The sequence below is a fragment of the Alligator mississippiensis genome, chromosome 3 (genome assembly GCF_030867095.1).
Source record: "Alligator mississippiensis isolate rAllMis1 chromosome 3, rAllMis1, whole genome shotgun sequence".
Taxonomy (NCBI): domain Eukaryota; kingdom Metazoa; phylum Chordata; order Crocodylia; family Alligatoridae; genus Alligator; species Alligator mississippiensis.
Window position 1 is genome coordinate 63060109 of NC_081826.1, and position 19472 is coordinate 63079580.

The window sequence follows — 19472 nt, forward strand, 5'->3', positions numbered from 1 at the left end:
AATAGGTGTGTAGAATTGCTGACTAGTACAGAACATTTCCCTATTTCCACAACATTCAGAATGATTTTAAAGAGAACATGGAGAATCACACATGGGGAAAAAGCTGTTCTAGATTATTTCATGCTGAAAGGTCCAGAGGTTATCCCTTAAAACTTTGGATTCCAGTTGCCATAGCTAATTTAGCTCGCGAATACTGAAGTAATACATGCACCATTAACTTGAATTTTAATTAGTATATGCCAGATTCTAAGCCCCACACTATACCATACAATTTATGTGGGAGCTATATGTGGTGTTATGTGGAGTCATATTTCCCCTTGAATTTGCCACAAAGTACCCAAATTTTGATGTAAAGGGTTCACGCAGCAACAGCAGCTGTGTTAAGCATGGCTTGCATTTCCCTTCCTCCTCCCATTAACTTGTGCCAGCAGCATGGGCAGCAGCTAATCATGCTGGCTTCTGATACTGAACAAAAGGACCCTTCTTCTTCTTCCAGTAACTCACCAGCTGAGGCACCACCTGTTTCTCCAAAGTCATCTGCAGGACTGAAAGAACTGTAAGCAGCACTTAGATCATCAGTCAGGGTCAGGGATATCATTAGTTTCTACCTAGAGTACCTAGGGCCATTTTCAAATATTTGAGGTTGGACTGAAACCCAGCAGGCTACTAAGCGAAAGTAACAGCTAAACCTTAGCACTCCATGATACTTTTTACTCCAGAACTAGTTTTTTTCACATACAAAATAAGCAAAGCTCCACCCTTCTCCATTTCTTCTGTCTTCCAATTGGCTCCTCCTTCCCTAAATCCTTAATACCAATCAATCCTCCTTAAGCACTGCCATATTCCTTGTCAAAAATATCATGACCATTATTTATTTGTAACCTGCAACATTCTCCTAAAATTCTCCCCATCCTTTTTTCTCTGCACAGCAGTTTATGATCTTTTCAGAGATCAGCAGGATCTGTGGTAAACTGTTTTATTTCCCTTTCTCTCCTCCAACAGTTCGCCTTCTCATTGTCAGACAATGAGATTTCTTACCTGCCTTCAGCTTCCAATCCCTCCACCTGAACACTTCATTTAATTCCCTCATATACCTGCCGCAATCCCTTGCACTTTCCTTTAAGACCTAAATACACCTCCAGAAATATAATACGTCTCATCCAGTGCACCAAACACCCTGATGAAAAATATATAGGAGAAACCAAAAACAACTGCGTACCAAAATAAACACACACCGGAAATCTATCAAAGACAAGAAGAACCAATTACCTGTTGGGGCACGTTTCTCATAAGAAAACCACTCGCTCTCCAATCCCTCAGTTCTAATTCTCAAAGGGAATTTACAAAACAGCTTTCACATATAAGCTTATGAATTTCACTTTATCAGTCTACTAGATACAAAAAGTCATGGACTATAGACGTTGGATTTATGACACATTATAACCTGCCTAACATCTGATTCCCCAGGTAAACCCTCCACTTTTTACCAGCTATATTCATTCCCTTCCCTCACCTCTCCCTCCCCAACTCTCATCCATTGACTACAGCTACATTCATGCCCCTTCCCACCCCTCCCCCACCTGTCTCTCACCTATTGACCACCTCAATTTACATTTAAACTGTCTGGCTTTTTTGCATATGTACTGCCCTCTGGCTGCTTTACTACTCCATCCAGGAATGGCACAGACCATCTGCAGAAGTTTCCTCTGCCTGATGAAGGGTATCTGTACCCAAAAGCTTGTAAAGAAGAATTTTTCAGCTATTTGCGTTGGTCTAATAAAAGATATCAGATTTACCCAAAGAACCTTGTCTGCCAAAGCCTTAGACCAACACAACTACAACCTACACTGCTGAACACAAATAAATGTATGTGCTTGCTTAAATTTAAATACATGCTCAAGTAAATCAGGGGCTGGATGTCAAATTAGCTCACATGCAGTTTTGATGGGTGAAATGGACTCATCTGCAGAGTATTACGACAAAGTGAATGTATAGATCCTGTGCTCCCTTGCAAGAGATGTATTATGTGAAAGCAGATGGGTAGAGTCCAGCTCTAGAATTCCGTGCAAGTCTTCAAGGAGTCTCTCCGAATCCCTCAAGTTGGTCTACAAAACAAAATGTATCACCATGCAGTTATACATATACAAGATAGTTCACATACTGGAAGGAGTATAACTGAGTTAGAGTGACACTACCAGCCTAACAGAGAATGAAAGAGTCATAACACACCTCAAGGATCATCCAGTCTAACTCTCTGCATAGGTTACAGATACATTATTCCTAAACCATCTCAGGCAGATACCTGACCAGACACTTCTTAAAAGCCTCCAACAAAGAAGGTTCTACATGTTCCCTCAGTAGCTTGTTCCCTTCTCCTACTGCTCTTACATCCCCTGAGACTTACTGCACTTGAAGCCCACTGTCACAGGTCCTGCCCTATGTGACAAGAGAAAATAATGCTTCTCCTATTTCTTTATGGGAGCCTTTCAAATATTTGGAAACTGCTATCATGACCTCCTTCATCCCCAAACTATACCTCTTCATACCCAAACTATACCCCTCCCCTAGTCCCTGCCCCCACACTGCTGCCTCTGTCTCCAGCTGCCCCATGGCAGAGGCAGTTGCAGGGAGAGCTCCAGAGCCACTCTTGCCAGCTCCAGTCATGCTCTGCACAGAGCTGGGCTCAACCTGTGACAGGGGGCAGCAACAGATGGGTTGCAACAGGCAGGTTTGGAGCTGGAGTGCAACCATTCCTGCACTTTAGGTCACTGCTCCCGCGCTGCCCTTTCCAAAATCATGCATCTGCCCATGGAAAGAGAGATTCATACTTCTATACAAAGCAACCATTTGCGGAATCAAAAAGAATCTCATATGAGGCAGATGAATTCAGTACTAATACTGCAGACCTACAAATAAATATATGAAAATCAAGTAAAATAAAAAAGTAAAATTAGTTAATAGTCCATTCATCTGCCTCATAAAATTCCTTAAGAATGTCTTTAGTTGTAATGCTGCCTATAAACAGATGTTGCCAAATAAAGTGTCTCAGCACAGCTATTCCCTTCATTGAGTGAAACAGATGTTTCCTGTTGCACCAGAGGGTTATGCCCCAGCCATTTTGGGGGCTTCAGGGGCCCCACCCTGGAGGACAACACTTTGGGTATGCCTCTGCAAAAAAGGAAACCTTATAGTTCCCCTGTTTACACAGATGCACCCTGAGTCATAACAACTGCATGTACCTCTGCAAGCAAAGAAACTCAGGGTTTCCCTATTTGCGAAGGCATACCCCCAAGTCAGACTCGCCTCTGCGATAAGGGAAACCCAGAGTTCTCCTTCCTGCAGAGGCACACCTAGGTTATTCCGTCAATGCCGCACCTCTACAATCAGAGAAATCTGAGCAGATGCTCATAAAGGTTCAGGGACCCTATCCTACACAAATTCCCTACAGCAGAATTCCTGGGGTGCATAGGATCAGGCCCCTGAAGACCCAGGAGCACCTGCCAGGGAATCTAGAAAGCATGGGCAGCTCTGGGCTGCCTGCACTCTCCCAGCTAAAAACAAACATGTCCACCACAAAATGGCAGCACAATTTTATGGCCACAATCTGGGGCATTTGGTAGCACAACAAAGGACATGGATGTGTGTTTGTTTTTGTGTTGTATCACCATGAAAATGTTGGTAGAGGAACAAAGATAACATGTTTGCAGCCTCTGGGAAGTGTTAAGTAGATTCTTATCTGGTGATCTAAGTTCAAGCCACAGGTCTGTAGGTCCTATGCAATTGGGAAATATGAAAGCAGTTTTTCCTTATCTGTAGGGTACAAATTGTAGTTCTTCTCAAAACCAAAGCTGCATTAACTGTCCGCAGAAGAAGTTCATACAGTACTTACACTTTGTATCATTTGTGTCAGATGGAAAAAATGAAACTAAATGAGGGGATTCTAATATAATAAAAGCCTTAGCCAGTCTGTCTGTCCATAATGCTTTATTCGCACTCTGATTGATTGTCTCAGCAGCCAATCACAATGCTGACTGAAGCAACCAATCAGAGTGCTCCAAGAGCATTCCAGACAGGAGGTGGTGGTAACAGTGTGGCAGAGTACTCCCATGACGGGGGGGATAGTGGGGATGGGGGGTGGAGGCGGGGGCGAGGCTGGCGCTGCTGGCTTTCCCTTTCCCCACCCCAGCCCTACTCCCTGGAGATGGCAGCAGCATGGCATGCTGGCCGAGGCCGGGGCTTCCCCCACCTCACACTCCTAGGAGGAGGCAGAATGAGATAGTCGGTGGCAGCACTCCTTCCCCGCTCCCTGCCCCCAGTCATTCCTGAAGGGCAATTGGCTACTTTTTCAATAAAATTATTGACATCTTTTATCAGGTGGCAGATCAGTTCTTCCCTGTACTGTCATTGATTCCCAGTTGTATCTATATATATCTTGAAATCAGACATAAGCCAAAATCTGATGCTCTTTATGGTAATTCTTATTAATTCTGGTGGCTTGGATAAGAGAGATACCAAATCTGAACCTTTCCTATTTTGAATAAAAGCAAATGATTCCCTTGGCCTGTCTTGGATTATTTCACCCCAATACTGTCTTTTTAAAATGATGAAATGATCAAGATTAGACAGACCAATTCAAAATTAAATTGCTGAAGCAAGTTCAAAAATATAAACAGCCTGAACAATCAACTGGTCTTTAGATTGCTCTTTGAGGTAAATATGGGTGCTTGTACACACAACAGGGGTTTAGTTTGGTTTAATTCTCCCTAAATTGAAATGGTGGAAATAGTGGGTTTTTAAAAACCGACCGTTTCAATTTAGGGAGAACTAAACCAAACTAAACCCCCCATCATGTGCACACACTGCAGGAGAAGCAGGTAAGCCCCAGCACGCCATGCACTGTCCCTGCCACCTTCCCGCCACCTAGGACCGCCCAGGAACAGTTGGCTTGTCCCTGGGCAAAGCAGCCAGATAGAAGGAGGGCAGCTGGATGTGCCAACAGTGAGAGGAGGTGGCAGAGACAGCGCACAGTATGCTGGAAGCCTGCCAAGCCCAAGACTTCCTGAGCACATCGGTTTCCAGTGCCCCGTGCACCATTGCACTTTGTTACTAAAACACCTCAGATGGGTTTTCCCTTGCTACATAACAAAATCATTTAAAGCAGAATATGCCACCAAGTATGTAAATAGCAATTCCATTAAAGTGGAATACGCTGCCTAGCATGTAATTAGCAATGCCATTAAAGCAGTGCAAAAGGACAATTAAGCCACTTCAAAGGCCAATTGTGTTGCATGTACAAAAGCCCTAAATGGCTCTCAGATGCATATGGGCAGATTCATAAGCACAAATAAATTACTTAGGTTTAAGTAGGTACAAGAGTCTTCTCATGCAGATCTGAATGTAGACTGAGGAATTAAAGGAACTGTGGCTCAAGGTTGTTTATGTAAGAAATTTTCATTGATGTGAAGAGGAGTTCCACAGTCAAAAACACCAAAGAACTGGACTTAAACTTGCCTAAAACATTTTCCCCTTAATTTTAACTTTAAAAGAAAATAATGCGTTTAATTTTTTTGATTCCCCCATTAAAGAAAATCAGATTGGGGTGTTGTTTTCATGTTTTGCCTGTTTATCTTTTTTAAGTTTTTACTTTTAACACCTCTGAAATTTCAGACCTTTTCTTATTTTTTTTTACACTTTAGTTTTTCACTTCCAAATGACATGCCATGATTAACTAGAGCAATAAAATTAGCATAAATTGTCCTTAAGAACATAATTTAGATATTTATACCAGCACTGAAGAGTAGAGGAAAGAAACAATAAGGAAAAATAAAGTATGAAGGGAAAAACAGTAAGGAAAGAATATAATAATTACTGGTTTCTGAAGTTTAAATGCCAATGATAGTTGTCTTCACCCCAGTCCAACAACATATTCAACAGTAACCAAGTTTCAATTATTTTTATAAAATAGTTTTGTGCAAGCATAAAAAGACACTGCAGGACCCTTCTGCCTGTCATGAAATTGGCCTTATGAATTTTCAGCTGCCACTATGGTCATGAGCCAATATCCATGGAAATGAGGTCATTAATATTTTTCCTGGCTTTATATTAGATTTGTGAGGTACTTTCCATTGTGGAAATAGAGAATATTCCACATCTTTTTTTCTTCTTTTTTAATTAACTTTGTCATTATCAGGAAGTGTAGCTAACAACATTTTTTCAGCTTCATACCATTTTTCCCCTTCAGCAACCAAACCAGTGCTGATAATTACTTCCCAGAATACTCACCTGCTAAACTGATTTAATACCACTGAAAAGACTGGTTCTTGAGCTCTAAAGTTATAGCCAATAGCATGAGTTTACAAAGCTAAGAGAGTAGGCATCTGGATCTATCTTTATGAGTCACTATGAAAACTTTAGCTTACCACTAAAGAGACCAACTATTGGAATTTGATGACATTTGGCCAGTTTCAGGGTATATATGAATAAAAGAATTTAGCCAGAACAATGAATGCCATACCTCTATTCCAATCCATTTTATTGTCCTTTTTGTCTCCCATGTTCCCCCTTTCCTTCCTCTCCTTATTTATGTGCCTCTTCTACTATTACCCTACTCTGACATATTACTTCTATGTAGTTTTGTCCAAATTTACAGCTGTGATGACTTGTTAATTTGTACAACAACACATTTACACATTTGTACCATTCTTCTGGAGAACATTTATACAACTCTGGAGAACCTGTGAATGATATGAATATTGTAGGGGGACAGTTAAGAAGGCCAAGGTGGAGATGGAACTGGGACTAGCAACCCAGATTAAGGATAACAAGAAATCCTTTTTTAAATACATAGTGGGTAAAAAGAAGGTTCCAGGTAATGTGGGGCCTCTGCAAGACACACTTGGAAATCTGGTGGTCTCACCAGATGACAAAGGTAACCTATTCAACAATTTCTTTGCCTCCATTTTTCTGAGCAGGGACCAGGTCATCCCCCCACCAGAAGCCCTGATGGTCCCAGGGGAGGCACAGCCAAGCCCAGGGTCAGTGAGGACCTAGTCAGGGAGCTTCTGGTGGGACTGAACGTGTTCAAATCAGCAGATCCTGACGATCTCCACCCCAACGTGCTGAGGGAATTAGCAGAGGTCATTGTGGGACCCCTGGCACAGCTTTACGAGCACTCGTGGTGCTCTGGCAAGGTGCCAGAGGACTGGATAAGGGCCAATGTGGTCCCCATTTTCAAAAAAAGGAGGAAGGAGGACCCAGGAAATTTTAGGCCTGTATTCTTACCTTGGTCCTGGGGAAGCTTTTTGAGAAAATTATCCAGGTGCACATCTGGAAGGGGCAAGAAGGGGAGTGTATGCTTAGGGGCAACCAACATGGGTTCATTAGAGGCAGGTCCTGTCAGACCAACCTGGTGGCCTTCTATGACCAGGTCACAAAATCCTTGGACGCAGGTGTCGCAGTGGACATAGTCTTTCTGGACTTTAGGAAGGACTTCAACACTGTCTCTCACCCCCGTTCTCATTAAGAAATTAGGCAACTGTGCCGTTGATGCCTACACAGTCAGATGGGTCACTAACTGGCTGGAGGGCCGCACCCAGGGAGTGGTGGTGGACGGGTCATTTTTGACCTGGAAGGACGTGGGCAGTGGGGTCCCCCAGGGCTCGGTCCTCAGGGCCACACTGTTCAACATCTTCATCAGCGACTTGGACAAGGGGGTGAAAAGCAACTTGTTCAAATTCACAGATGACACTAAGATGTGGGGAGAAGTGGGCAAGCTAGAAAGGAGGGACAGGCTGCAATTGGATCTGAACAGGTTACAGGGGTGGGTGGAGGAGAATAAGATGGGATTCAATACTGACAAGTGCAGGGTACTGCACCTAGGGAGAAAGAACCAGCAGCATACCTACAGGCTGGGGAACTCCCCTCTCGTCAGCACAGAGGCAGAAAAGGATCTTGGAGTCATTATAGACTCCAAGATGAACATGGGCCGCCAAGGTAGGGATGCAGTCAGGAAGGCCAATTGCACCTTGTCATGAATGCACAGATGCATCACAAGCAGGTCCAAGGAGGCGATCCTCCCCCTCTATGTGACACTGGTCAGGCCGTAGTTGGAGCACTGCATCCAGTTCTGGGCGCCGCACTTCAGGAGGGATGTGGACAGCATCAAGAGGGTCCAGAGGAGAGCCACTAGCATGATCGGGGGCAGCAGGGCAGGCCCTACGAGGAGAGGCTATGAGACCTGAACCTGTTCAGCCTCCACAAGAGAAGGCTGAGAGGGGATCTGGTGGCCGTCTATAAACTGGCCAAGGGAGACCAGCAGGCAATGGGAGAGTCCCTGTTCCTCCAAGCACTACTGGGAGTAACAAGGAATAATGGCCATAAATTGACTGAGAGTAGATTCAGGCTAGATATCAGGAGGCACTACTTCACAGTCAGGGCGGCTAGGATCTGGAACCAGCTTCCAAGGAAAGTGGTGCTCGCTCCTACCCTGGGGGTCTTCAAAAGGAGGCTAGATAGACACTTTGCCGGGGTCGTTTGACCCCAGCATCCTTTCCTGCCCATGGCAGGGGGTTGGACTTGATGATCTGCTCAGGTCCCTTCCAACCCTACCAACTATGAAACTATGAAACTATGAATTCTAATTTAGTTCCTGTTGAAACTTTTTATTTGAATGCTGGAATACTGTAATTATATAGAACTTGTTCATTCACTTTTTCTAAAAAAAAAACAATTTTATATATGATCATAGGAAAGTAGGACTTGAAGAGACCTCATGAGGTAATCTAGTCCAGCCCACTGTTTAGGGAAGGATAATCCCTGACTAAACAATCCCAGCCAAGTATCTGTCTCCTGAAAATTTCTAGATAACCTGTTTCAAAGCTGGGGCACTCACATAGTCAGAAAGTTCTTCCTAATCGCCACACTAAATTTCTTCTACTGCATTTTTGAGGCCATTGCTCCTAGTCCTATTCCCCATGGACACACACAAAAGCCCATCTTTATCCATTCTATAATCACTCTTAGGTATTTGAAGACTTTTGTCAAAGACTCCTCAGTTTTCTCCAGATTAAATAACCCTAATTATTTTTAAGGTTGGTAACCATTCAATTGACCAGCCAAATTGACTCGTCAATTGTTTCCATATTTTTGGCTAGTCAGATTACATCAATTTTACAATATGTATATATATTTGTAGTTTTCTTGACAGAAATATGATTTCTTTTTATTGCTTTTTAACACATTTCTTAGTGGGAAAAATGTGCTTTTTCTGTGTATAATTTGGAATTTGGGGCAATTTTTTATAATTTTTGACTGATATTTGACCAGCCAATTGACCAAATTTTATTTGACCAGTTAAATACCCATCCATAGGTATTTTAGCCTTTCCTCCTAAGTCATGCTTCCCAGGCCTCTAGTCATTTTTGTTGCTCCCCGCTGGACTCTCCCCAACCCGTCTCCATCTTTCTTGAAGTGTGGGGCCCAAATATGAACATAGTACTCCAAGTTAAGGCTTCACCACTGCTGAACAGAGTGAAAGCATCACTTCCCTTGATTTGTAAATTACACTCCTTTAATAGCCTTCCAGTATACTGTAGCCTTTTTCCCAACAAAAGTACACTTTTGGCTTATATTCATTTTACAGTCCACTGTAATCCCCAGATCCTTCTCTGCCATACTACAGCCTAGCCAGTCAATCCTCAGTCTGTATTTGCACATGCAATTATTCTATCTCAACTGCAGGACCTTGCACTTGCCCTCGCTGAATTTCATCTGATTGACTGCAGACCATTTCTCCAGTCTATTTATTCTGGATCCTAGCCCTACCCTCTGGAGTGACTGTAACTCTATCAAACATGGTATCATCCACAAATTTGGATGATGCACATCCAAATGTTCTGACATCCTGTCATCCAATTAATTAATGAAGATATTAAACAGTACTGGACCTAGGCCAGACTCCTGGGGAACCCCACTTGTGACCTCTTCCCACCTACATATTGAACCATTCATGACTACTTGTTGAACATGGTGATCCAACCTGTTATGTATCCACCTTACAGTAGTCTCTATTTTCTTAGTTTGTTAATGAGAGTGCTATGGGAAACAATGTCAAAATCCCAACTCTCCTCCAATCACAAAACCTATCACCTTCTTACAGTGCTATTGATTGGCCTTCAACTACACAAAAGGAGGCTTTAGGCATAATTTAAGCATTCAAGCCTCCCCAAAATAACAACTTCCATTCGTGTGAGCCCATAAGGAATGCATCTAAGAGTTATATGCAAGAAAAAAAAGAAGAGATACCCATAATGTCTCCTCTTACAGAGTCTGCTCATCTCCTTAGGTCTAATGTTTTCTCTCCCTAGAATAACCATTCAAGAGCACATTTCTATACTATAGTTCAAGGAGCTCATGAGTATCTAGATCAGGGCTGTTCAACTGGCAGATTGCAGGTCACATGCAGTCCTCCAGAGGTTAATCTGCAGTCCACAAGCTCCTGTCCAGCCACCACTCCACCCATTGCTCTGAAAGCCACAGCCAAAGTCTCTGGGTTCCCCCTCCCTCCTCCGGCTTCTGGTTCTGGACCCCATGTCTCTCCAACCCCAGTATCCCATAGTGTTCCTCCCTCTCTCCCCCCACCCCAAACCCTGCACGGAGTCCACCCAATCAGCCTTTGTCACCAGCCACATACAGGCAGCTGGGGTGTGATCAGTTTTTGCTAATCCATGTGACTTGCAGATAGCCCTGTCACCCTTGCCAAGAGGCAGCAAAAGTGGTGGCAAGCAGGCTACAGTGGTGGCAGGAGTCTAACTGGGCTGTGTAACCCCTTGTCACTGCCCCCCCCCAACAAGATGAACACACACACACACACACACACACACACACACACAGAGCCTGCAGGCAGTCCTGTCATCTTTGCCACCTGACAGTGAAGGTAACATGGCTGCCTGTAAACTAGGAACTTAAAATCACCAGCAACTCTGAACTGTAAGAGTGGCAGCACTTTAACTACTCCTGGCAAGGGCTGCTCACATGGCAGAGACTTCCCACTCAGCCCTTGCCCCTAGAGGCAAATTTAGGTTAGCCACAATGGCAATAGCTGATGGGCAATTCTGCAAGTGAGCCTGTCCAATTCACTAACAGGCTCCCCTGGGAGTGAGGGGAGCTAAGGAACAGCCTTTGTGGTGACTTTGTCATGGTCCAGCCAGTGGGCTCTGCACATCTGTGAGATCCATAACAATCTATTTTTTGTAGTGCTACAAACTTTGCACCACTACCAAATAATGTGTCTAGGGCCACAGAGAGCTAGTAGTAACTTCCATTAACTCTTTCTCAATTGCTGGATTTATAAAACCCATGATAGGCCCCATCACTGCAACATCTAAGTGCACTGTTTCAAGAATCAAGGAAGTTATGTAAGGTCAGTGGATAGTTTTACACATTAACATTTTAAATTTAGTTGTTAAATATTTGAGAAGCCAATGTCTGGGATGGAAAATAACAACTACTTTCTGAGCCAAGCAAATTATGTACCTTAAACACTCCAAAAACCCTGACATTTAGAGAGTAACAATTTATGAAGAACAAAGCATATAACTAAAGTAACTGAGACGGGAAAAATGTAAGTGCAGAATGCTTTCTAGCATCTTTTATCAGTCATAAGATTGCATTCCTTCCTCTTGGATGAGGAAAGAATTGGAAGGATTGCTGCTGTAATCCATGCTTTCACGATGTCTGTGCTTGGCTGTTGTAGTTTATATTACCTGAGATAGACCATAAATATAGCATGAAATTACAGTTAGTGTTAGAAACAGCCACCAAAACATTTCAGGCATACAAGGCAAAGCAATCTCATTAGTAGGGAACACCTGCCATGAGACACACTAGGAAAGGAGCTCAAGTTTGCCTTTGTTCAGGTCTAAATATGATCTTCCTCAAATAGAAGCAGCTTTTGGCTTCCTCCATGCCTTATAACATGTCCATGAACTATGGGAGTACAAGAGGGCATTCTCTACTCCATCAACAATTTCAAAGGAATTAGGGAAAATATATACAAAATATATACAAAATATGTACAATACAGGGATTCTACATCCCTGTACAATTATACAGTTTCTTTTTAAATTAGGGAGTAGAAAACACAGACAAAAAATAAGTAAGCTTTGTTTATCAAGCACAACACATATGGAAGAATGAAAAACATGCCCTGAGAAATCTCATAACTAAATAAAAATTATTTGTAGCAAAAAATTAATCAACCTCTAAGGAAAGTGTAGCAGGACACTAAGGTGCCTGCTACTGAGAGAGCACGGAAGACTCCACAGGTGCTGGTTGCCAGGGCAACGGGAGGCAGAGAACGACTCACACCTGCCAGCAGACAGGGCTATAAAAGAGGCAAGGCCTGACTCTTATGAGGGAGGAGGAGTTGAAATTAGAGGCAGTTGCTGATTGGTATCTAAGATAGCAGGAGCTTCCTGCCAGAGAGAAAGAAGCTCCTGGAGCATGAGGTGAGGAGAAGCCGGACTGCAGGTACTGCTTGCAGATTAAGGGGTAGCAGCTGCAAGATGGCTGAGCAATCTCAGTACAGCCAGAGGGCCTAGGTTTGAGTTGTAGCCAAGAGGCTTGATTTTATGTTACAGTTTGTTTAACACCGGTGGTTTGGGTGAGGCTATAAGGGGATGGAGGAGGCCTCATAGGGGACTCACGGTAGAGTGAGGACCCCAGCCCCAGTGAGGGCATGGAGTTTGGTGGTACAGACCCCAGCTCCAAAGAAGAGCCCTGGTGAGGAGGGCAACCTTGCAGAGGGAAGAGCCCTGGTGAGGAGGGTGGCGTATCGAGAAGGCCTGCAAGGCCTAGGCACGCCGGACACCCGGAGTAGGAGAACTGTGGCCAAGTGGAGGAGAAGTAGCTTCCCCACAAAAAAAACATATCATCAAAGTTGTGGCGGGCGAGAATAGGAGGGTGCAAATCCAAAGCTTGGCACAGTAGAGGAGGCGGCAAGGGCTAGCACAGCAACCCTGCCGTCCCTCCTGTTACAGAAAGGATACATCATCAACACATTTCCCCCCCAACACAGCAGAGTGAAGAAGGTAACTTTGGGCCATATAGCACCAGAATGAAATTCTATCAGGAAGAAGCAATATGAAAAAGAAGATTTCTATGTTTTTCAGTCTTAATCCTATCCTCTTGAAACTGCCCTGAAAAAAAGTAATTGTTAGGCTTTGCCTTTTGTGGCTGTAGCTGAAAGAAGCTGGGATAAGTGTGGAAGTAAGACTGCCAGTTCTGCAGAGCTAGGAACTTACCATAAGCATTCCCATGAGATCTGAATTTTCACTTAAAAATACTTTTCCTGTTCATTCTGCTATGAAGATAACAATAAAATAATTCACAGAATGGACACTTTCTCTGCAGACAGACAAATCAGTACCAAAAGATGTTTGACCTTTCTGTTTTCTCTCAAAAGGGTATAGCCACTTGCATACCAGCTACAAAACACATCCTTAGAATAATTATAATTAAAATATGACACAAATCAGTACAGGGCTGAAGATATTTCTATGCATTTACCAGCTGGAGGAATACAATTTCTTGAATGTTACAAAAATGTAGGAAGTAAAGTCTGTCAGGAGTGAAACACTATCAGTTGACAGAGTGGTATCTCTGTGGCATTTGCTAGTAAATGTTGACATTTAAACAGTGGTCTTTGTTATAAACCTTTTTAATTAACAAGTAGGGCTTTAAAATTTGTACTCTTCAGCTCATTGCTATTGTGACAAACTGACAAGCAGGCAAGTACACCCCTGAATAGAAGTTCAAGTACTGCGCTCCCTATTGAGCCTGAAATGCAAAAATTACAGCAAAAAAGTACAGCTCTGCTTGTTTTTCTGTGACCAGAAACCACATCTTGTTCCATTCCTATGCTTCATCCATAACAGGAACTGAAGTACCCTCCACAAAAAAACACTGCAGGTTAAAGAAAACGTTGCCAGATCTATTTGTGAGGAAATTCCACTCCCTCCCTCAAATCCCCCACTTAAAAGGGAGTACAGTTGAAGGTGATAGCACACTATTTTCCCTATTGTGTCAGTGAGGTGGGGGGCTCCAATCCACCTGCCCAACCCTCCAGCGCAGGCTAGGCAAACCCCAGACCAAGCTTCGTCTGCTCCTTTCCCCCATTCCAGTCTGAAGACAGTACCAGAACTACAAGGGGAGAGCGGCTGCAGACATGCAGCCAATCCAAAAACTGAAGTTCAATCCTCCAAACCCCCAGACCCAACAGAGAATGTCTGTTGCATCCAGGGGATTGCTGTAACTCATAGTGCTTCCTGCAAAGCACCACGACTGACAGCAGGGAGCAGACATCTGTCAGCACCCAGAGTGTCCATCAAATCCTCTGATATCCAAGGAATATAGCGTAACAGCAACAACAAGCAGGGTCAGACCATTTTTACTGGTATAGGTTAAGTCCTCTACTTGCTCAATGTCTGCTAATGATTTAGAACCCAGACTATTTCGAATGGCATCATTTTTATTGAATGTCTATTTATTCCATTAGCACTGCCCTTCCCCAAAATTAACACAAATTGTATATACTTCCACCAGGAGGAAGCACATGAAAAAGTCAGCTGTAAAAGAAGATCAAAGCCAAACAAGAGGCTCAACCGTTACTTCCACAGTACGTTTAATCCTCTTTACCACATCAACAAGGAACAAGTCTGTGATTTCCTACATGTGACTACTGTATGTTGCCAGCTAAATAATGGATATTTTCCTACCTTTAAATTTTTTTTTGCAAATGCTTGTCTTTCAATCTAAAATAACAGGACGAATTCCCCATCAACCAACAGGCAGGGCCAAATGAAAATGAGTGGGTATGATCCTGTGTGCTGTCTCAAAATGATGATATCTAAAAGCAAGAGTGTTCTCAACTTTCAAGAGACAAAAGAAAAACCCAAGCATGTGTGTCTAACAAGGCAGGAACCTAAACAGCAACAAGTAGAGGTAATAGACTGAAATGCAAGAATGCACAGCAAATTATTTTATATTAAAGAAAATTCCATCTCTCCTTCATTTTCTATATCATTTATTACAGATCATCAAAAATGTCTATGAAGTTATACAGAGAGTTATAAAAGATACATTTATGCCTTGAAGTTTAGAATCCAAGATAAATATGACTGATCAGCAAGACAAGATTACAGACCAGCACAGTAAAATGACAACTGCTTGCATGTTTTTTTCCCAGGAGAATTCTAAACAAGCAGGCAAACTGGTCATCTTTGACAGAGAAATACAGAGAAATTCAACTTGCACTACAGCAAAATTCCTTTATAGAAACATCTCCATTTAGTGCTCAGGATGCTGATGGGCATAAGTCTAATAGAGAAAAGTGATATAAGAGAATGGAAATTTCCAGGCCTGAGATAATATTTTCTGGATAGCAAATTCATAGATGCAGGAAAATTCTTTTTAGAAGCAATTTGTCTGAGTTTCTGAAGGAGCAGGTAATATCCAGAAATTGTTTTTCAGCTATCCTTTTACATAGCTGAAGTGCACATGCACTTTTTTTTCCTTGTGATTTAAAAGTATGGACAAAAGGAAGGGAGCATAATTTCCTGACTAGAGTGAAAATGCAGAGTACACCTTGGGAACAAAGAAGGGTGGAGCCCATCAGCAGTACTTTTTCCCTCTGTGGCTGCAGTAAGTGTTCAAAAATAGTCAGTACTTGTAACTTGCAGACCAAGTGCTGAACAGATCACTGGCAGATAAGTATCATCAACAGACAAATGGAACAAGCATCAGATATTTAGAGAGTAGGCCAAACTGAATTCCCAAAGAAACATAACAGAGTTGTTCTTAGTCGAGCTACTTTCAAGAAGCAAGTATATGAGTGCATGTCCAAGAACCTGCACAAAACAAACCACCTTTGTAGACCTTGTGATCCTAGGTGAGTTGCTTGAGCTAGTCAGGTTTCCAGGAGCCAAGACAAGAACAAGGACTAGAGTAATTGAGTAGTTAATTTACAGTGAGAGAACAAGAAAGGCAGATACCTGGGCTAGGGACAGACATTCAAAAGACCTGAGCCTGAATTCATTCAATCTTTGCTGGTTAGTCTAACCTGGCTAGGCTAAATCAGTTTTGTAACCAGACAGACGAATATACCTCCTCTGCTCGTGCTTGTAGGGAGGCAGTTAGACGGGCCAAAGCTACCATGGAGCTGAGGATGGCAACCCAAGTAAAAGACAACAAGAAATTGTTTTTTAGATATATAGGGAGTAAAAGGAAGGCCCAGGGAGGAATAGGACCCCTGCTAAATGGGCAGAAACAATTGGTGACGGACAGAGGGGACAAGGCTGAACTCCTCAATGAGTTCTTTGCCTCAGTGTTCCTAAGCGAGGGCCAAGACAAGTCTCTCAATGGGGTTGTAGAGAGGCAGCAGCAAGGCGCCAGACTTCCATGCGTAGACCCTGAGATAGTGCAGAGTCACTTGGAAGAACTGGATGCCTTTAAGTCGGCAGGCCCGGATGAGCTCCATCCGAGGGTGCTGAAGGCACTGGCCGACATCATTGCACAGCCACTGGCGGGAATATTTGAACGCTCGTGGCGCATGGGCCAAGTCCCGGAGGACTGGAAAAGGGCCAATGTGGTCCCCATTTTCAAGAAGGGGAGGAAGGAGGACCCGAGCAACTATAGGCCGGTCAGCCTCACCTCCATCCTTGGCAAAGCCTTTGAAAAAATTATCAAGGCTCACATATGCGAGAGCCCGGCAGGACAAATTATGCTGAGGGGAAACCAGCACGGGTTCGTGGCAGGCAGATCATGCCTGACCAATCTAGTCTCTTTTTATGACCAGGTTACGAAACGCCTGGACACAGGAGGACGGATGGATGTCGTATACTTAAACTTCAGGAAGGCCTTCGATACGGTATCCCACCCCATACTGGTGAACAAGTTAAGAGGCTGTGACTTGGATGACTACACAGTCCAGTGGGCGGCGAATTGGCTGGAGGGTCGCACCCAGAGAGTCGTGGTGGATGGGTCGGTTTCGACCTGGAAGGGTGTGGGCAGTGGGGTCCCGCAGGGCTCGGTCCTTGGATCGATACTCTTTAATGTCTTCATCAGTGACTTGGACGAGGGAGTCAAATGTACTCTGTCCAAGTTTGCAGATGACACAAAGCTATGGGGAGAAGTGGACATGCCAGAGGGCAGGGAACAGCTGCAAGCAGACCTGGACAGGTTGGACAAGTGGGCAGAAAACAACAGGATGCAGTTCAACAAGGAGAAAATGCAAAGTGCTGCACCTAGGGAGGAAAAATGTCCAGCACACCTACAGCCTAGGGAATGACCTGCTGGGTGGCACAGAAGTAGAAAGGGATCTTGGCTGCTGCTCTGGTTTCAAAAATCCACAATTTTCAAATTTTTGGCAGGTGCTCAGTCCTGAGCATGCCAGATTTATGAGGTTATAGTGTACAAGATAAGAATGGATGTAAATATGGGTACTTCCTAAGCATCTTCAATATAAGAATATATTCAGCTAACAGCAGATGGAGCTCATCCGGACCTGCTGGGTGGCACAGAGGTGGAAAGGGATCTTGGAGTCCTAGTGGACTCCAAGGTGAACGTGAGTCGGCAGTGTGACGAAGCCATCAAAAAAGCCAATGGCACTTTATTGTGCATCAGCAGATGCATGACGAATAGGTCCAAGGAGGTGATACTTCCCCTCTATCGGGCGCTGGCCAGACTGCAGTTGGAGTACTGCGTGCAATTCTGGGCACCACACTTCAAGAAGGATGCGGATAACCTGGAGAGGGTCCAGAGAAGGGCCACTCGTATGGTTAAGGGCCTACAGACCAAGCCCTATGAGGAGAGACTAGAGAAACTGGACCTTTTCAGCCTCCGCAAGAGAAGGTTGAGAGGTGACCTTGTGGCTGCCTATAAGTTCATCATGGGGGCACAGAAGGGAATTAGTGAGTATTTATTCACCAAGGCGCCCCCGGGGGTTACAAGAAATAATGGCCACAAGCTAGCAGACAGCAGATTTAGATTGGACGTTAGGAAGAACTTCTTCACAGTTCGAGTGGCCAAGGTCTGGAACGGGCTCCCAAGGGAGGTGGTGCTCTCCCCTACCCTGGGGGTCTTCAAGAGGAGGTTAGATGAGTATCTAGCTGGGGTCATCTAGACCCAGCACTCTTTCCTGCTTATGCAGGGGGTCGGACTCGATGATCTATTGAGGTCCCTTCCAACCCTAACATCTATGAATCCCAGAAATGCAGGCACATGCCTGCAGTGGCTCAGGCTAGAAGCTGGGGGGTGCTAGAGCAGCCCTCCTTTCCCTTGCATAGTGTTGAGCTGAGGCCCCGGCACGACGCTTTGATTATGGAGGGGTCCCCCTACCTCCACCCCAATTCTGACCAGCCCAGCAGGGAATTGATGAGTGTTCATCACCCCTACCTCAGTGTTTATCACCTCATTAAAAAAACAACAAAGGGACATTACCAGTTACCTGTTGATTCTCCCTTTGTCCCATCTGCCACAGCATGGACCATAGCCAGCATGTGATCTGCTAGCTAATGCTGAGAGGTGTCTGTGTAAGGCAGAGAGGATGGTGGAATCCCTGCTTGAGCCTAGAGTAGTGAGGGGGAAGCCAGACAGATGCCTGAAGTGCTGAGCTCCAGCCAGGGAACAGAGGGGAGCCCTGCCCAGCCCAGACCAGCCCAGAGACCATGTTGGGATGCTGCGGGTCTCTTATTAAACCAGCAAGAGGTCTGGGACAGACATTGCATATACCGGTTTGACCCAAATCAGTTAAGTCTGATACAATATTCAACCAGGTTTATCTCAAACTGGTTTCAGCCATTTTCAAACTGGCTTATGTGCACTGTTCTGTTACAGGTTTAAAACAGTTTCTAATCACTTAAACCAGTTTATGTGTAATGTCTGTCCCTAGCCCTAGAAGCAATACTTTCTAGCAACTAGTCAGTGATGCTTCTATTAAAGTCTATATGTGCTCAGTTTGTTACCACTGCTGCGGCTCAGAATAAATATATATATAAATTCCATACATAAGTTATACTAAGAAATAATCAGACTCTCTATCACCAACTTCTACTCAGATTAGGAAACTAATTTGTAAACCTTAAAAATCTGCCACCACTCAGCAAAGGCATGCCAAAGTTATATCACTGGAGCCACATGCTTGCAGGCTATACATAGATTATATAAATGATTCTTAAATTATTTTTGAACGTAAAGAATGGCAGAAATAAAGTTCTTGCTTCAAAGGCTTTGTGGAGCCAAAAGCCCACATTTGATTCCAGATCTTACACAGGCCTCAATGCATTAGATAAACTTGGTAGTTCAAGCTGGCATCCATCCATATGTCCACTCCATATTATTTTGAAAATATTTTAAAGACTAAGAAATTTTCACAAACCTAGGAATAGATAAAAAATGTGGCTAAACATGTATATCTT

At 43.8% G+C, this 19472-nt stretch overlaps 1 protein-coding gene and 1 long non-coding RNA gene across 5 annotated transcripts in view; one reads left to right on the forward strand and one right to left on the reverse strand.

The window, feature by feature from the left end:
* The window catches only part of PREX2 (phosphatidylinositol-3,4,5-trisphosphate dependent Rac exchange factor 2), a 326102-nt gene that overhangs the window by 239537 nt on the left and 67093 nt on the right, over positions 1-19472 (reverse strand). The window lies entirely within an intron of this gene.
* LOC109285978 (uncharacterized) lies at positions 12349-15051 on the forward strand. 2 transcript variants are annotated; one of them, XR_002093907.2, is made up of 3 exons: positions 12349-12528; positions 14602-14674; positions 14823-15051. It is a non-coding gene; the product is annotated as an uncharacterized LOC109285978 (long non-coding RNA). The 2 variants fall into 2 exon arrangements; XR_002093906.2 differs by having other exon boundaries at positions 12349-12506.